The 17,296-nt window shown below is 45.3% G+C and overlaps 1 non-coding gene across 1 annotated transcript; it reads right to left on the reverse strand.

The window, feature by feature from the left end:
* Positions 1-1,136: 1,136 nt before the first annotated feature.
* trnaw-cca (transfer RNA tryptophan (anticodon CCA)) lies at positions 1,137-1,208 on the reverse strand. The gene has a single exon. It is a non-coding gene; the product is annotated as a tRNA-Trp (tRNA).
* Positions 1,209-17,296: the final 16,088 nt, after the last annotated feature.

Genomic DNA, 17,296 nt, shown 5'->3' on the forward strand with positions numbered 1-17,296 from the left:
ACTCCCACCAGCGTCTTCTGCCCCTTAGTGTTACGCAGCTCTACCCATATCGATTCCACATCTTCCCGGCTTATGTCCTTCCTTTCTATTGCGTTAATCTCTTTTTTAACCAGCAACGCCACCCCACCTCCCCTTCCTTCGTGTCTATCCCTCCTGAATATTGAATATCCCTGAACGTTGGTATACAAAAGGACAATCAATATAACATAGATATACAATTGTATCAGCATGAATTAATCAGTGTGATGTCCCGGGGCCTGTTGGTCCTGGCTTTTCTGCTATGGTACCGTTTCCCGGATGATAGTAGCTGGATCAGTTTGTGGTTGGGGTGACTCTGGTCCCCAATGACCCTTCTGCCCCTTTCTACACACCTGTCCTTGTAAATATCCTGAATAGTGGGAAGTTCACATCTACAGACTGGCTAGCCGCACCACTCTGCAGACTCCTGCGATTGAGGGAAGTACAGTTCCCATACCCAGGCAGTGATGCAGCCAGTCAGGATGCTCTCAATTGTGCCCCTGTAGAAAGTTTTTAGGATTTGTGGGCCTATACCAAACTTCTTCAACCATCTGAGGTGAGAGAAGCGTTGTTGTGCCTTTTTCATCACACAGCCACGTGAGATCCTCGGTGATGTGTCTGCTGAGGAACTTAAAGCTGTTCACCCTCTCAGCCCCAGATCCATTGATGTCAATAGGGGTTCGCCTGTCTTCGTTCCTCCTGCAGCCCACAACCAGCTCCCTTGTTTCTGCGCCGTTGAGACAGAGGTTTTCCTGACACCACTGTGTCAGGGTGGTGACCTTTCATAATAACGAGGAGATGGCGGGAACGTGGAATGTGCTGAAATGTAGCTCCTTTCCACTGATGCTGAATGACCTACTGAATGTTCACACCATTATCTTTCTTTTTCTTTTATTTCAAAATCACAGCAACTGAAGGTTTTGCAATAAAAGAAAAGACGATTTTGTTTCTCGACACAGTGTTTAATTTTCGACACGGCATTATATTGTTAAAATTAGCCACACAGCTCCACTTCTGCCAGTTGTTTTCCGAAGGGTAAAGTGCGTCGAATTCCGGAAAGAACAACTGAGCGGACACGCAGCAAACATTTTGATGAGAAAATCCGAAGGCTGCGCTTGTGACCTCGACATGATTCGAACACGCAACCTTCTGATCTGGAGTCAGACGCGCTACCATTGCGCCACGAGGTCGGGCGTTCCGCCGGATTGAGTGAGGTTCACCGGTCATATAGCATTGATAATTGCAGAAGGTAGCCGTTGTTTATAGTTCATCGGCTCGGTTTGCAGAACTTTAGTGGCCGGCCTGCTGTGTTTAAGTTGACGCACCCCTACTTGTGTGTACATTCCTGCATCCAGGCGTCGTCAGCTCCAAGTGGTACGGAAGCGAACAAATTGGACAGAAATTCATTAGCTGAGACTGTGTAAAAACCTTTCAACAGCTTCTGCTACCGATCAGCTGACTGAAATTGCATATTTCCCTTTCATCTTTTACGCCCAGCTAGGTTCCATGGTCTGTATCTTTACATAGACGTCTTCGTAGTGTCGTAGTTATCACCTTTCCATTACACGCGAAAGTTTCCAAGTTCGATATTGACCAAGCAGAGGATGTCAGGCTGTTACAACAGGTTCCCGAAGTCTTGCTGCAGAAACATGGGAATACACTTTCAGTTTGAAAACACCTCAACAAACTCTCAAACGACGACGACCACCTGTGGCTGGCCGAAGTACTGGACCAGTGCAAAGCCACGTACTTTAATTGTAGAAGTACACAATTAATCTCACTTTGTTCTCATCGTGCCTGAGACTTTAGCCTCGCCAACAGCCAGCGTTTCGCCTCCTCGTGAGTATCTCTCTCTCTCTCACCATTTATTTCCTTCCGTTTGCACAGTACTGTTTCTTTTTCTTTGCTTTTCGGATTGAAACCTCCGACTTAAACACACAGGAAGGAACCCACAGGACCACGAGCGGGATTTGAAACGTATGATGCAGTTCAGTTGCGGCGGGGTTGTTCGGATGTTGTCAGTGGAAATGACCGCGTGGATTCACTATTTTATTGGCACCGCGAATGAGTTTTAAAGATATTTTAGCCGTCCTTTCATGCTGGAGAGCTGAACAAACATCTGGCAGTGTGAATTGGATAGAGGATATTCGCGTCCACTCAAGCGGTACAGAGTATTCGGCGGCCAGTATTTCTGTAGTGCAGTGGTCAGCACGTTCGCCTCACACGCGAAATATTCCTGCTTCGAATGTAAACAGAAGCGTTCCGATTTTTTTTGGATTGAATAACAGGAATTGGACAGAACCAGATGTACAGTAGCATGCAAATTTTGGGCACCGCGGTCAAAATTTCTGTTACTGTGAATAGCTAAGCGAGTAAAAGATGAGCTGATTTCCAAAAGGCATAAGGTTAAAGTTGACATTTTTCTTTAATATTTTAAGGAAGAAACCCTTTTTATTCCATCTTTTACAGTTCCAAAATAACAAAAAAGGAAAAGGGCCCGAAGCAAAAGTTTGGGCGCCCTGCACGGCAATACTTAGTAACACTCCCTCTGGTAAGTATCACAGTTTGTAAACGTTTTTTGCAGCCAGCTAAGAGTCTTTCAATTCTTGTTTGGGGGATTTTCGCCCACTCTTCTTGCAAAAAGCTTCTAGTTCTGTGAGATTCTTGGGCCGTCTTGCATACACTGTTCTTTTGAGGTCTATCCACAGATTTTCAATGATGTTTAGGTCAGGGGACTGTGAGGGCCATGGCAAAACCTTCAGCTTGCGCCTCTTGAGGTAGTCCATTGTGGATTTTGAGGTGTGTTTAGCATCATTATCCTGTTGTAGAAGCCATCCTCTCTTCGTCTTCAGCTTTTTTTACAGACGGTGTGATGTTTGCTTCCAAAATTTGCTGGTATTTAATTGAATTCATTCTTCCCTCTACGAGTAAATGTTCCCCGTGCCACTGGCTGCAACACAAGCCCAAAGCATGATCGATCCACCCCCGTGCTTAACAGTTGGAGAAGTGTTCCTTTCATGAAATTCTGCACCCTTTTTTCTTCAAACATCAGTCAGTCAGTGGGTGCCGTCCCAAATCCGGGGTCGGCGGCTATGCACCTCCATCTTCTTCGATCTTGCGACAGCACAGAGTATAGCCTCTCCTCCAGTTTGTTTTCGCTGTCCGCCTTGGCACCGCCCGCCGCCGCCTCCGCCGAACTGGACCCCAAGGCCGTGTCGGCCTCCATGCGCGGCCGTTTCTTCGAGCTCGGCCCTTCCTTAGGCGGAGGCCTTGGGCAGGTCCAGGCACACGGTGCAGCATCCAACTTCAACATGTCTCTTCTAACTAGGTGCATAGCATACGATTCGTAGATACGTGGTGAGGCTTTAATCTCTTCCACGGAAGATGGCTGTTGGCTCACAAGGAGCTCATCCGCCCTTTGTCAGGTCTTGTTTTATTCAAAAGGTTCAAAGGAATATCTAAACAATCCTGATGCATTTTGGAAGCAAGTCCTGTCGACTGATGAAGTTAAAATAGAGCTTTTTGGCCGCAATGAGCAAAGGTATGTTTGAAGAAAAAAGGGTGCAAAATTTCATGAAAGGAACCCCTCTCCGACTGTTAAGCATGGGGGTGGATCAATCTGTCATGGTCCGATCCGGGAAGTCTGCATTTCGGTTCATGGTCCGGTCCGTGGACTCAGGACTCCGGGTCTTCCAGCTGTTCCTCATTTAGTTGAGTTAATCATAGGCGCCTGATTCCCATCATTGGACTTGGAATATTAGTGGGCTTGGAATATTAGTAGCCTTGGGGTTCAGTGTGGGCTGCTGGTTTGTCTTGTCAGTCCCCCTTGGAGCAAACTGCTGTTGGAAGGCTAGCGAAACCACTCGTGATCTCTAGGCCTGGTTGGAGGACCACCACTTCATGGAGCCTTGTTGTCACTCATTGGAGTAGTCTTTGTGATATGGATTCGACTGTTTCTCGGGCCAGCTGAGTGGCTGTCCCCCACTCCGAGCTAGGTAGGGATATGGGTCTTTCCGTAGCCAGCCGAGGTTGCTGGCCGAACTGAGACTCGGAGCTACCCTGAAGCAGAGATGGAACTGTCTGTCGTTCTTTGGTGTTTGTCTATTCTTGTCCACGCCTCAGTGGGGTAGGTCAGGCCGTTTTGCCGTTACCCTGCGGGGGGACATGTCTGTTTTGCCTTTGCCTCTGCTGGGTAAGTCCGGCCGTTCTGCCGTTACCCAACAGGTGGACCTGCCCCACCTGAGTGTGGAGAGGTTGAGTCCCGGCGTGTCTAAATATAAGTTCCGGCTCTATGTCTATGTACTGTCCTGTCTCATGTTGGTGTCGTGTTAACGATGAGTCCCGGCTCTTTGAAGGAGGAGTCCTGGCTCAATGTTGATGTTCAGTTCCCAGTCGGTCTCTCAGCTCCAGCCTCCAAGTTATCAGCCTCCGCATTTCAAGACGAAGATCCCGCAGCCAAGCTCCAAGAACCCAAGCCTCGAAGATCCCGCAGCCAAGCTCCAAGAACCCAAGCCTCGAAGATCCCGCAGCCAAGCTCCAAGAACCCAAGCCTCAAGATCCCGCAGCCAAGCTCCAAGAACCCAAGCCTCGAAGATCCTGCAGCCAAGCTCCAGATTCAAGACGCAAGACCCCAGCCAGCCTCCAAGCTCCGGCCTCAAGATCCAAGACCCCAGCCAGCCTCCAAGCTCCAGCCTCAAGACCCAGGACCCCAACCGGCCTCCAAGCTCCAGCCTCAGACCCAAGAGCCCAGCCGGCCTCCAAACTCCAGCCTCTAGTCCCAAGAGCCCAGCCTCAAGCCTCAAGAGCAAAGACCTCGGCCTGTCTCCAAGCTCAGGCCTCTAGACCCCAGCCACGTCCTGTCTTGAAACCATGTCATGTCCTTGCCTGGTTCTGGGGTCCGAGTCCGAGGCAAGACCCTGGTTCTGGGTCGTTGTCCGGTCTCGGGCTCGGAGTCGAAACCTTGTCTCCTAGTCCATGGTTTCTAGTCCTGGTCCCGCTTTCCCTAGCCCTAGTCTGCGTTCTTGTCCCTGCTCCTTGCCTGTATCCTGTCACGTCCGTACTCTAGCCAAGTCCTGTTCCTTGTACCTCAGTGTCTGTGTCTCGCACTTGGGTCCGTTCCCAGCACCCTATTTTTCACGATCATGCTTTGGGCTTGTGTTGCAGCCAGTGGCACGGGGAACATTTACTGGCAGAGGGAAGAAAGAATTCAGTCAAATACCAGCAAATTTTAGAAGCAAATATCACACCGTCTGTAAAAAAAATCAAAATTTGAAAAGAGGATGGCTTCTACAACAGGATAATGAACCTAAACACACCTCAAAATCCACAATGGACTACCTCAAGAGACGCAAGCTGAAGTTTTTGCCATGGCTCTCGCAGTCCCCCACCCTAAACATCTTCAAGAATCTATGGATAGACTTCAAAAGAGCAGTGCATGCAAAACGGCCCAATAATCTCACAGAACTAGAAGCCTTTTGCAAGGACGAATGGGCGAAATTCCCCCAAACAAGAATTGAAAGACTCTTAGCTGGCTACAGAAAGCGTTTACAAGCTGTGATACTTGCCAAAGGGGGTGTTACTAAGTACTGATCATGCAGAGTGCCCAAACTTTTGCTTTCGACCCTTCTCCTTTTTTATTATTTTGAAACTGTAAAAGATGGAAATAAAAAAAGCTTTCTTGCTTAAAGTATTAAAGAAATGTGTCATCTTTAACTTTACGCCTTTTGGAAATCAGTTCATCTTTTACTCGCTTAGCTACTCACAGTAACAGAAATTTTGACCAGGGGTGCCCAAACTTTTGCATGCCACTGTATATTCATTTAAATGTAGTTGTTGATCCTTTCACTACCGACAGCAGTTCATCACCTACTTCCCGCCGTTTCCCTGCACGCACGTTACACATTAGCAAAGCAACACACACAAAACTATGGAGGGCCTCTCCTGGCCAGGCAGCATATATCGAACTGAATAAGTATTACACGTTTCCGTCCGAGACCCTTCATTAGGACGGGTAGAAAGGGTGAATAATTCAGAATAGGTAGGTAGGACAACAATCCAAAGGGTTGTAATCCAAAGATAGGTGAAGCCAATTAGGTGAGGCACTGTGTATGAACTAAGAAGCTGGGAGGTGACAGGTGGAATGATAAAGGGACGGAGAAGAAGGAATCTGATAGGAGAGGAGAATGGACCATGGGAGAAAGAAAGGAGGAGGGCCACCAAAGGGAGTTGATAGGAAGTTGAGGAGGAGAGAAGAGATGGGGCGAGGGCATAGTGTGGAATGGAAGAAGAGGGAAGAGGAAGGGGTAAAATGCAGGAAGATGAAGAAACCTACGTTCATGCCATTAGGTTGGAGGGAACGCAAACGGATGTTAGACCATAAGACCGTAAGATAAAGGAGAAGAGGTCGGCCATTCGGCCCATCGAGCCTACTCCGCCATTTTATCATGAGCTAATCCATTCTCCCATTTAGTCCCACTCCCCTGCATTTTCACCATAACCCTTGATGCCCTGGCTACTCAAAAACCTATCAATCTCTGCCTTACATACACCCAATGACTTGGCCTCCACTGCTGCCCGTGGCAGCAAATTCCATAGATTCACCACCCTCTGGCTAAAAAAAATTCTTCGTATTTCTGTTCTGAATGGGCACCCATCAATCTTTAAGTCATGCCCTCTCGTACTAGACTCCCCCATCATGGGAAACAACTTTGCCACATCCACTCTGCCCATGCCTTTCAACATTGGAAATGTTTTTATAAGGTCTCCCCTCATTCTTCGAAACTCCAAGAAATACAGTCCAAGAGCGGACAAACGTTCCTCATATGTTAACACTCTCATTCCCGGAATCATTCTAGTGAATCTCCTCTGTACCCTCTCCAACGTCAGCACATCCTTTCTTAAAAAAGGAGACCAAAACTGCCCACAGTACTTCAAGTGGGGTCTCACCAGCGCCTTATAGAGCCTCAACATCACATCCCTACTCCTATACTCTCCGTTTCCTCAGCACTACCAGCCCCTCCACCTATCTTCGTATCATCAGCAAACTTAGCCACAAAGCCATCTATTCCATAATCCAAATCGTTGATGTACAATGTAAAAAGAAGCGGCCCCAACATGGACCCCTGTGGAACACCACTGGTAACCGGCAGCCAACCAGAATAGGATCCCTTTATTCCCACTCTCTATTTCCTGCCAATCATCCACTGCACCTCCCTTGTCTAGCCTACTGGTAATTTCCTCAAAAAATTGCAACAGCTTTGTCAGGCAGGATTTTCCTTTAAGGAATCCATGCTGAGTTCTGCCTATCCTGTCATATGCCTCCAGGTACTCTGTAACCTCATCCTTGACAATTTACTCCAACTACTTCCCAACCACCGATGTCAAGCAAACAGGTCTATCATTTCCTTTTTGCTTCCTTGCCCCCTTCTTAAATAGCGGAGTGACATTTGCAATCTTCCAGTCCTCTGGAACCATGCCAGAATCTATCGTCTTTTGAAAGATCATCAATCTTTTGCAATCTCCACAGCTACTTCCTTCAGAACACGCGGGTGCATTCCATCTGGTCCGGGTGATCTATCTACCTTTAGACTATTCAGCTTCCTGAGTACTTTCTCTGTCGTAATTGTGACTGCGCACACTTCTCTTCCCTTCCATCCTTGAGTGTCCGGTATACTGCTGATGTCTTCCTCAGTGAAGACTGATGCAAAATACTCGTTCAGTTCCTCTGCCATCTCCTTATCTCCCATTACAATTTCTCCAGCATCATTTTCTATCGGTCCTATATCTTCTCTCACCTGTCTTTTACTCTTTATATACTTGAAAAAGCTTTCAGTATCCTCTTTGATATTATTTGCTAGCTTCCTTTCATAGTTAATCTTTTCTCTCTCAATGACCTTCTTAGTTTCCTTTTGTAAGGTTTTAAAAACGTCCCAATCTTCTGTTTACCCACTAATTTTTGCTTTCTTGTGTGTCCTCTCCTTTGCTTTAACTTTGGCTTTGACTTCTCTTGTCAACCACGGTTGTATCCTTTTTCCATTCGAAAATTTTTTCTTTTCTAGAATATAAGCTGTTCTAAAAAGCAATCTCGCAGACATTCTACAAATTCTCTCTCTTGAGATCCAGTGCCGACTTGATTTTCCCAATCCACTCGCAACTTGAACATGGACAAGGATAGATCTGGTTCTAGGGTTGAGGTTCTTAACTGGAAGAAGGCCAAATTTGAAGAAATGAGAAAGGATCTAAAAGTCGTGGATTGGGACAGGTTGTTCTCTGGCAAGGATGTGATCGGTAGGTGGGAAGCCTTCAAAGGAGAAATTTTGAGAGTGCAGAATTTGTATGTTCCTTTCAGGATTAAAGGCAAAGTGAATAGAAATGAGGAACCTTGGTTGTCAATGGATATTGTAACTCTGATAAAGAAGAAGAGGGAGTTGTATGACACGTATAGGAAGCAGGGAGTAAATAAGGTGCTTGAGGAGTATAAGAATTGCAAGAAAATACTTAAGAAAGAAATCAGGAGGGCTAAAAGAAGACATGAGGTTGCCTTGGCAGTCAAAGTGAAGGATAATCCAAAGAGCTTTTACAGGTATATTAAGAGCAAAAGGATTGTAAGGGATAAAATTGGTCCTCTTGAAGATCAGAGTGGTCGGCCATGTGCAGAACCAAAGGAAATGAGGGAGATCTTAAATAGGTTTTTTGCGTCTATATTTACTAAGGAAACTGGCATGAAGTCTATGGAATTAAGGGAAACAAATAGTGAGATCATGGAAACTGTACAGATTGAAAAGGAGGAGGTGCTTGCTGTTTTAAGGAAAATTAAAGTGGATAAATCCCCGGGACCTGACAGGGTGTTCTCTCGGACTTTGAAGGAAACTAGTGTTGAAATTGCAGGGGCCCTGGCAGTAATATTTAAAATGTCGCTGTCTACAGTGAGGTGCCGGAGGATTGGAGGGTGGCTCATATTGTTCAGTTGTTTAAAAAAGGATCGAAAAGTAATCCGGGAAATTATAGGCCAGTAAGTTTAACGTCGGTAGTAGGTAAGTTATTGGAGGGAGTACTAAGAGACAGAATCTACAAGCATTTGGATAGATAGGGGCTTATTAGGGAGAGTCAACATGGCTTTGTGCGTGGTAGGTCATATTTGACCAATCTATTGGAGTTTTTTGAGGAGGTTACCAGGAAAGTGGATGAAGGGAAGGCAGTGGATATTGTCTACATGGACTTTAGTAAGGCCTTTGACAAGGTCCCGCATGGGAGGTTAGTTAGGAAAATTCAGTCGCTAGGTATACATGGAGAGGTGGTAAATTGGATTAGACATTGGCTCAATGGAAGAAGCGAAAGAGTGGTAGTACAGAATTGCTTCTCCGAGTGGAGGCCTGTGACTAGTGGTGTGCCACAGGGATCAGTGCTGGGTCCATTGTTATTTGTCATCTATATCAATGATCTGGATGATAACGTGGTAAATTGGATCAGCAAATTTACTGATGATACAAAGATTGGAGGTACAGTAGACAGTGAGGAAGGTTTTCAGAGCCTGCAGAGGGACTTGGAGCAGCTGGAAAATTGGGTTGAAAAATGGCAGATGGAGTTTAATATAGACAAATGTGAGGTATTGCACGTTGGAAGGACACACCAAGGTAGAACATACAGGGTTAATGGTAAGGCATTGAGGAGTGCAGTGGAACAGAGGGATCTGGGAATACAGATACAAAATTCCCTAAAAGTGGTGTCACAGGTAGATAGGGTCGTAAAGAGAGCTTTTGGTACATTGGCCTTTATTAATCAAAGTATTGAGTATAAGAGCTGGAATGCTATGATGAGGTTGTATAAGGCATTGGTGAGGCCCAATCTGGATTATTGTGTTCAGTTTTGGTCACCAAATTACAGGAAGGATATAAATAAGGTTGAAAGACTGCAGAGAAGGTTTACAAGGATTTTGCCAGGGCTTGAGAAACTGAGTTACAGAGAAAGGTTGAATAGGTTAGGACTTTATTCCCTGGAGCGTAGAAGAATGAGGGGAGATTTGATAGAAGTATATAAAATTATGATGGGTATAGATAGAGTGAATGCAAGCAGGCTTTTTCCACTGAGGCAAGGGGAGAAAAAACCAGAGGACATGGGTTAAGGGTGAGGAGGGAAAAGTTTAAAGGGAACATTGGGGGGGCTTCTTCACACACAGAGTGGTGGGAGTATGGAATGAGCTGCCAGACGAGGTGGTAAATTCGGTTTTTTTTAAACATTTAAGCATAAATTGGACAGATACATGGATGGGAGGTGCATGGAGGGATATGGTCCGTGTGCAGGTCAGTGGTACTAGGCAAAAAATGGTTTGGCACAGCCAAGAAGGGCCAAAAGGCCTGTTTCTGTGCTGTAGTTTCTATGGTTTCTATGGTTTCTATGTTAAAATCCCCCACAATTATCCTAACACTGCCCTTCTGACAAGCCGTTTCTATTTCCTGTTGTAATTTGTAGTCCACATCACTGCAGCTGTTTGGAGGCCTATAAATAACTGCCATCAGGGTCCTTTTACCCCTGCGATTTCTTAGCTCAACCCACAAAGATTCTTCAGCTTCCGATCCTATATCACCTTTTTCAAATGATTTAATATAACTTCTTACCAATAAAGCCATGCCTCCCCATCTGCCTACCTTCCAATCCCTCCGATACACTGTGTATCCTTGGACGTTTAGCTCCCAGACACATGCATCCTTTAGCCACGTCTTAGTAATGGCCACAATATCATACCTGCCAATCTGTAGCTGTGCGACAAGATCATCCACCTTATTCCTTATGCTGCGTGCATTTAAGTATAACACCTTAAGACCAGTATTTGGTACTTTTCGCTTTGATTTCACTGCAACTTTATTGCACTGCAACTCATCGCAATGGCTACAAATTTGCCCCATCACCTGCCTGTCTTTCCTGACATCTTTACTGCTCACTATCTTAGATTTATTTCTGTTTTCCCCTTCCTCCGCTCTATCATTCCGGTTCCCATCCCCCTGCCAAATTAGTCTGAACCCTCCCTACCAGCTCTGTTAAACTTTCCCGCCAGGATATTGGTCCCCTTCTGGTTCAGGTGCAACCTGTCCTTTTTGAACAGGTCATACTTCCCCCAGAAGAGATCCCAAATATCCAAGAATCTGAAGCCCTGCCCCCTGCACCAGTCTCTCAGCCACACATTCATCTGCCTGATCCTACTATTCTTGCCCTTGCTAGCACGTGGCACAGGTAGCAATCCCGAGATTACTACCCTGGAGGTCCTGCTTCTCAGCTTCCTTCCTAACTCCTGGAAATCTCTCTTCAGGGCCTCCTCCTTTGTCCTATCTATGTCATTGGTACCAACATGTACCAAGACATCTGGCTGCTCCCCATCCCCCTTTAGAATATTCAGGACCCGATCTGAGACATCCCGTACCCTGGCACCTGGGAGGCATCACACCATGAGGGTATTTCTATGAGGCTCACAGAATCTCCTGTCTGTTCCCCTGACTATGGAATTCCCTACGACTACCGCATTTCTCTTCACCCTGCTTCTCTCCTGCGCAACAGCGCCAGGTTCAGTGCCAGAGACCCGGTCACCGTGGGCGTCCCCTGTCAGGTCATCCCCCTCAACAGCATCCAGAACAAGATATTTGTTGCTGAGGGGGACAGCCACAGGGGTGCTCTCCACTATCCGGGCATTTCCCTTCCCTCTCTTGATAGTAACCCAGTTTTCTGACCCCTGTAGCCTAGGGATGACTACCTCACTGTAGCTCCTGTCTATCACCTCTTCACTTTCCCTGATAAGCAGTAGGTCATCAAGCTGCAGCTCCAGATCCCTAACACGGTCTCTGAGGAGCTGCATCTCGGTGCACCTGGCGCAGATGTGGCCATCAGGGAGGCTGGAGGTCTCCCAGGATTCCCACATCTGACACCCTGAACAAAGCACTAACCCTGCAGGCATGCTATCTAATTCTACAGGAATGAAACAGGAAAAAATAAGTCTACTCACCCACTTACCTCGCCAAACAGACGAACTTTTTAAACCGTTTGCTCGAACCGTTAGCTGTGAGAGCCCTGCTGTTCCTGTCTGTCCGGGCCGATTCGCGAAAGTGGGGGGGGGGGAGTGAAAAAAAGAGTTGGTGCTTCGCTCTCGCCTCTTCCCGTTTACCGCTGAAGCCCGCTGAAGCCAAAGCCCTACACTCTGCTCCCACTCACTCCGCTGCCCGCTGTATAGGGTGGTCTCCTTTTTAAACTCTCCGCGCTGTCCTGTTGACATCATGCGCCTGCGCAGTCTCGCCCTTCTTGCACTCGAAGTTTTTAAAAAACCTGCCTTCCTTCAGAATTCAGCTCCCACACCGCTCTGCAGTCCTGGACCAAATGATTGCTCATCTAACCTGAGGGTGGCTTCATACTGGCAGTAGAGGACGCCGTGGATCGACATGTCCGAATGGTAATGGGAACTGAAATTAAAATTGTTAGCCACCGGGAAATCCTGCTTTTTGCGGATGGAGCGACAAAGCAGTTCCCCAATCTTCGGTATTTATGCAGCCAGCCTCAACGAGCATCAGCTGCCTTAATTAGTGCTTAACAGGAACAGAAACAGAGTAGACAGGAAAACCTGGAGGAAGGGTCGATGGACTGGACTGTGAACCGGAATACGGACTTCATGGACCGGACCATGACATCCTATCAGCAATAATCAGCTCTTTGATTTTGAGAGGTGTGAGCTTTTGAGAGAGTGAGAGGTTGTGACACCATTCAACCATATTTTTAATCTCCCTCCATCACTACAATTGATTCAGCCAACAACAATTGTGTTACTTGTAAACCTAAAAATGGCATTGGAGCTGTACTTGGCCTCACAGGCATAAGTAGAAAACAAGCAGAGCAGGGGGCTAAGCACATAACCGTGTGGTGCACCTGTGCTGATGGTGATTGTGGAGAGGATGTTTATTTGAGATACAGCGTAGAACAGGCCATTCCAGCTCAACAAGTTTCACATCCCAGCGACACACCTATCTAACACCAGCCAAACGACTGGACAATTCACAACGACCAATTAACCAACTGACCAGTACGTCTTTGGACTATGAAAAGAAACCAGAGCACCCAGACAAAACACACCTTGTCAGGGGGAGGGCATGGAAACTTTGACAGGCAGCACCGGAGCTGAACTCCGAACTCTAACACCCTGAGCTATAATAACATTGTATTAATCATTCCACAACTGTGTTGTTGCCAGTCTGTACTGACTGCGATCTGCAAGTGAGGAAATTGAGGACATTAGGAGTTAAGTTACATTAGGTTCAGCATTGATGGTATATTTAGTTCTGATTCCTTCAATAGTTTTATCAGTTGGAAGAACTCAAACCCTCAGTCATCCATTCACACGTAACTACTACAGGCTCACTCCTGAAGTAGGTTTCCTCTTTAATTTGTCCATGGCTTTGATCCTTCTCTTACTACACATGTAGATATAGAACAATTGTTTACTTAATGGGCGCTAAAAGCCTAAATCAATAGAACGTGTGGTCAAAATTCAAATGGACTGTACACAGCTGGTTAGATTATGCCAAATGTTCAAGTAAATAGACTGTGCAGAGCTGACTGTTTAACCACTTAAAACTTAGTAGAGGAGAGTTAGATAAATAATTTATTGATTCCAAAGGAAATTACAGTGTCACAGTAGCATTACGTGCACAGATAAAAATATTAGAAGAGAAGTAGAAAGAATAAAAAACAAATTACCACAAACTGTCTAACAGGAGGGGGTCATCACTTCCCCAGCTGTAGATTGACTCATTATAAAGCCTAATGGCCGAGGGTAAGAATGACCTCATATAGTGCTCTATGGAGCAGTGCAGTTGTCTTTGTCTATTACTAAAAGTACTCCTCTGTTCAGCCAAGGAGGCACACTGAGGGTGTGAAACATTGCCCAGAATTGTCAGGATTTTTCCATAGTGTCCTTTGTTCTACCACAGCCTCCAGTGTGTCCAGTTTGACTCCTATAACAGAGACAGTCATTTTAAACAGTTTATTGAGCCTGTTGGCATCACCATGTTGATGCCATTGCCCCAGCACACCATCATAGTCATAGTCATACTTTATTGATCCTGGGGGAAATTGGTTTTCATTACAGTTGCACCATAAATAATTAAATAGTAATAAAACCAGAAATAGTTAAATAGTAATATGTAAATTATGCCAGGAAATAAGTCCAGAACCAGCCTATTGGCTCAGGGTGTCTGACCCTCCAAGGGAGTAGTTGTAAAGTTTGATGGCCACAGGCAGGAATGACTTCCTATGACGCTCTGTGTTGCATCTCGGTGGAATGAGTCTCTGGCTGAATGTACTCCTGTGCCCAACCAGTACATTATGTAGTGGATGGGAGACATTGTCCAAGATGGCATGCAACTTGGACAGCATCCTCTTTTCAGACACCACCGTCAGAGAGTCCAGTTCCATCCCCACAACATCACTGGCCTTACGAATGAGTTTGTTGATTCTGTTGGTGTCTGCTACCCTCAGCCTGCTACCCCAGCACACAACAGCAAACATGATCGCACTGGCCACCACAAACTCGAAGAACATCCACAGCAACTAGTGAGGTGTTATGGGTGGAACTGAGAAATAAGAAAGGTATGACCACATTAATGGGGCTATATTACAGACCATCCAACAGTCCTAGGGATTTAGAGGAACAAATTTGTAAGGAGATCGCAGACTGTTGCAAGAAAGGTTGTTATAATAGGTGATTTTAACTTTCCACGTATTGACTGGGAATCCCATACTGTAAAAGGGCTGGACAGGATAGAGTTTGTCAAATGTTTTTAGGAAAGCTTTTCTTCATCAGTACACAAAAGTCCCTACGAGATTGTGTGCAATACTGGATCTGCTATTAGGGAATGAGACAGGGCAGATGACAGAACTTTGTGTAGAGAAGCACTTTGCCTCCAGTGATCACAATGGCATTAATTCCAAAGTAAATATGCAAAGGGATAGATGTGGTAAGTGGGTTGAGACTCTAAATTGGAGAAAGGTCAATTTTGACAGTAGCTGAAATGATCTAGCAAGTGTGGCTGTTTTCCAGCAAAGATTTACTTGGAAAGTGGAAGGCCTACAAAAATGAATTTTTTGCAGCATAAAGCTGTATGTGCCTGTCAGAATACATCAGGATAACAAGTGCAGGGAGCCTTGGTTTTCGAGAGACCCTGGTTAAGAGGAAAACAGAGGTGCACAGCAGGTATAAGCAAGTAGGAACAAATGAGGTTCTTATGAAGTATAAGAAATGCAAGAGAACACTTAAAAAAGAGAAATCAGGAAGGGCAAAAGAAGGCATGAAGCTGCTCTAGCAGACAAGGTGAAGGAGAATCCTAAGGGATTCTACAGGGACCTGAAGAGTGAAAGGATTGCTAGGGACAAAATTGGTCCACTGGAAGATCGGAATGGTAGTCCATGTGTGCAGCCAAAACAGATGGGGGAGATATTAAATGCTCTCTTTGCATTTGTATTTACTTGGGAGATGGATGCAGAGTCTACAGAAGTGAGTCAAAGTGGAACTAACTTCATATACACTATACAGATAACAAAGAAGGAGGTGTTTGCTACCCTGAGGCAAATCAGTGTGGATAAATCCCCAAGGCCTGACAAGATCTTTCCTCAGACCCTACAGGAGGCAAGATCGGAAATTGCCGAGGTCCAGCTGACATATTTATAACATCCTTAGTGACGGAAGAGGTATCAGAGGATTGGAGAGTAGCCAATGTTGTTCTGCTGTTTAAAAAAGGCTCTAAACAGAAACCAGGAGATTACAGGCCAGAGAGTCTGATATCAGTTGTGGAAAAGTATTGGAAGGTATTCTAAGGCAACGGATATATGTACTTTGACAGATATAGACTGATTAAGGATAGTTAGCATGGCTTTGTGTGTGGTAGGTCATGTCTAACCAATCTTATAGACTTTTTTGAGGAAATTTCCGGGAAATTGGATGAAGGCAAGGCAGTGGATGTGGTCTACATGGGCTTTAGGAAGACTTTTGATGAGGTCTGGCATGGGAGGCAGGTCAAGAAGCTTCAGTTGTTTGGCATTCAGGATGAGGTAGTCAATTGCATTAGATATTGGCTTTGTGGGAGAAGCCAGAGAGTGGTAGTGGAGGGTTGCCTCTCTGACTAGAGGCCTGTGACTAGTGGTGTGCCACAGGAATCAGTGCTGGATCCTTTGATTTTTTGATCTGGATGGTAATTTGGTCAACTGGATTAGCAAGTTTTGTGGAGGAGACTAAGACTGGGGTGTAGTGGACAGCGAGGAAGTCTATCATGCTTGCAGAGGGATCTACATCAGCTGGAAAAATTGGCTGAAAAATGGAAGAAGTAATTGCAGACAACTGTGAGGTTTTGCACTTAGGCAGGACCAACCAAGCTACCTTACACAGTGAATGGTTGGAAACAGGACTGTGGTAGAATAATGGATCTGAGAATACAGGTGTATAATTCTTTTAAAATGGTGTCACAGGTAAATAGGGTCATAAAGAAAGCTTTTGGCATATTGGCCTTCAGAAATCAATGTATTGAGTACACAAGATAGGGTGTTGTGTTGAAGTTGAATAAGACATTAGTGAGGCCTAATTTGGAGTATTGTGTGCAATTTTGGTCACCTGCGAACAGGAAAGATGTAAATAAGGTTGAAAGAGTACAGAGAAAATTTACAAGGATGTTGCCTGGACTGGAGGATCTGAGTTATAAGGAAAGATTGAATAGGTTAGGACTTTATTCTTTAGAACGTAATAGATTGAGAGGAGGTAAACAAAATTATGCGGGGTATAGAGAGGGTAAGAAGGCAGGCTTTTTTCCACTTTGGTTTGGTGGGACTACAGACAGAGGTGATGGCTTAAAGATCAAAAGTTTAAAGGGAACATGAGGAGTAACTTTTTCCACTCAGAGGGACATGAGAGTATGGAATGAGCTGCCAGCATGTGAGCTCCATTTCAACAATTAAGGGAAGTTTGGATAGATACATTTATAGTAGGGCTACAGTCCAGGTTCAGGTCATTGAGGGAAGGCAGTTTAAATGGTTTAGCATTGACTAGACAGGCCAAAGGGCCTTTTCTATGCTGTACTTCTTAACACAGACACTGGATTAATTCCTCCCTCGATAAATATCAGTAAATAATATGCAGTTTCATAGGACTGTAGCAGCATTGATAGTGTTCTAATTTATTCTGTACTTCATTTAAATATGTAATTTGTTACACAATTAATTGGTAACTTGTCTTTTTTATACCTTTATAACTAGTTCTATT

This window comes from Mobula hypostoma, chromosome 2, assembly GCF_963921235.1.
Source record: "Mobula hypostoma chromosome 2, sMobHyp1.1, whole genome shotgun sequence".
In the NCBI taxonomy this organism is placed as follows: domain Eukaryota; kingdom Metazoa; phylum Chordata; class Chondrichthyes; order Myliobatiformes; family Myliobatidae; genus Mobula; species Mobula hypostoma.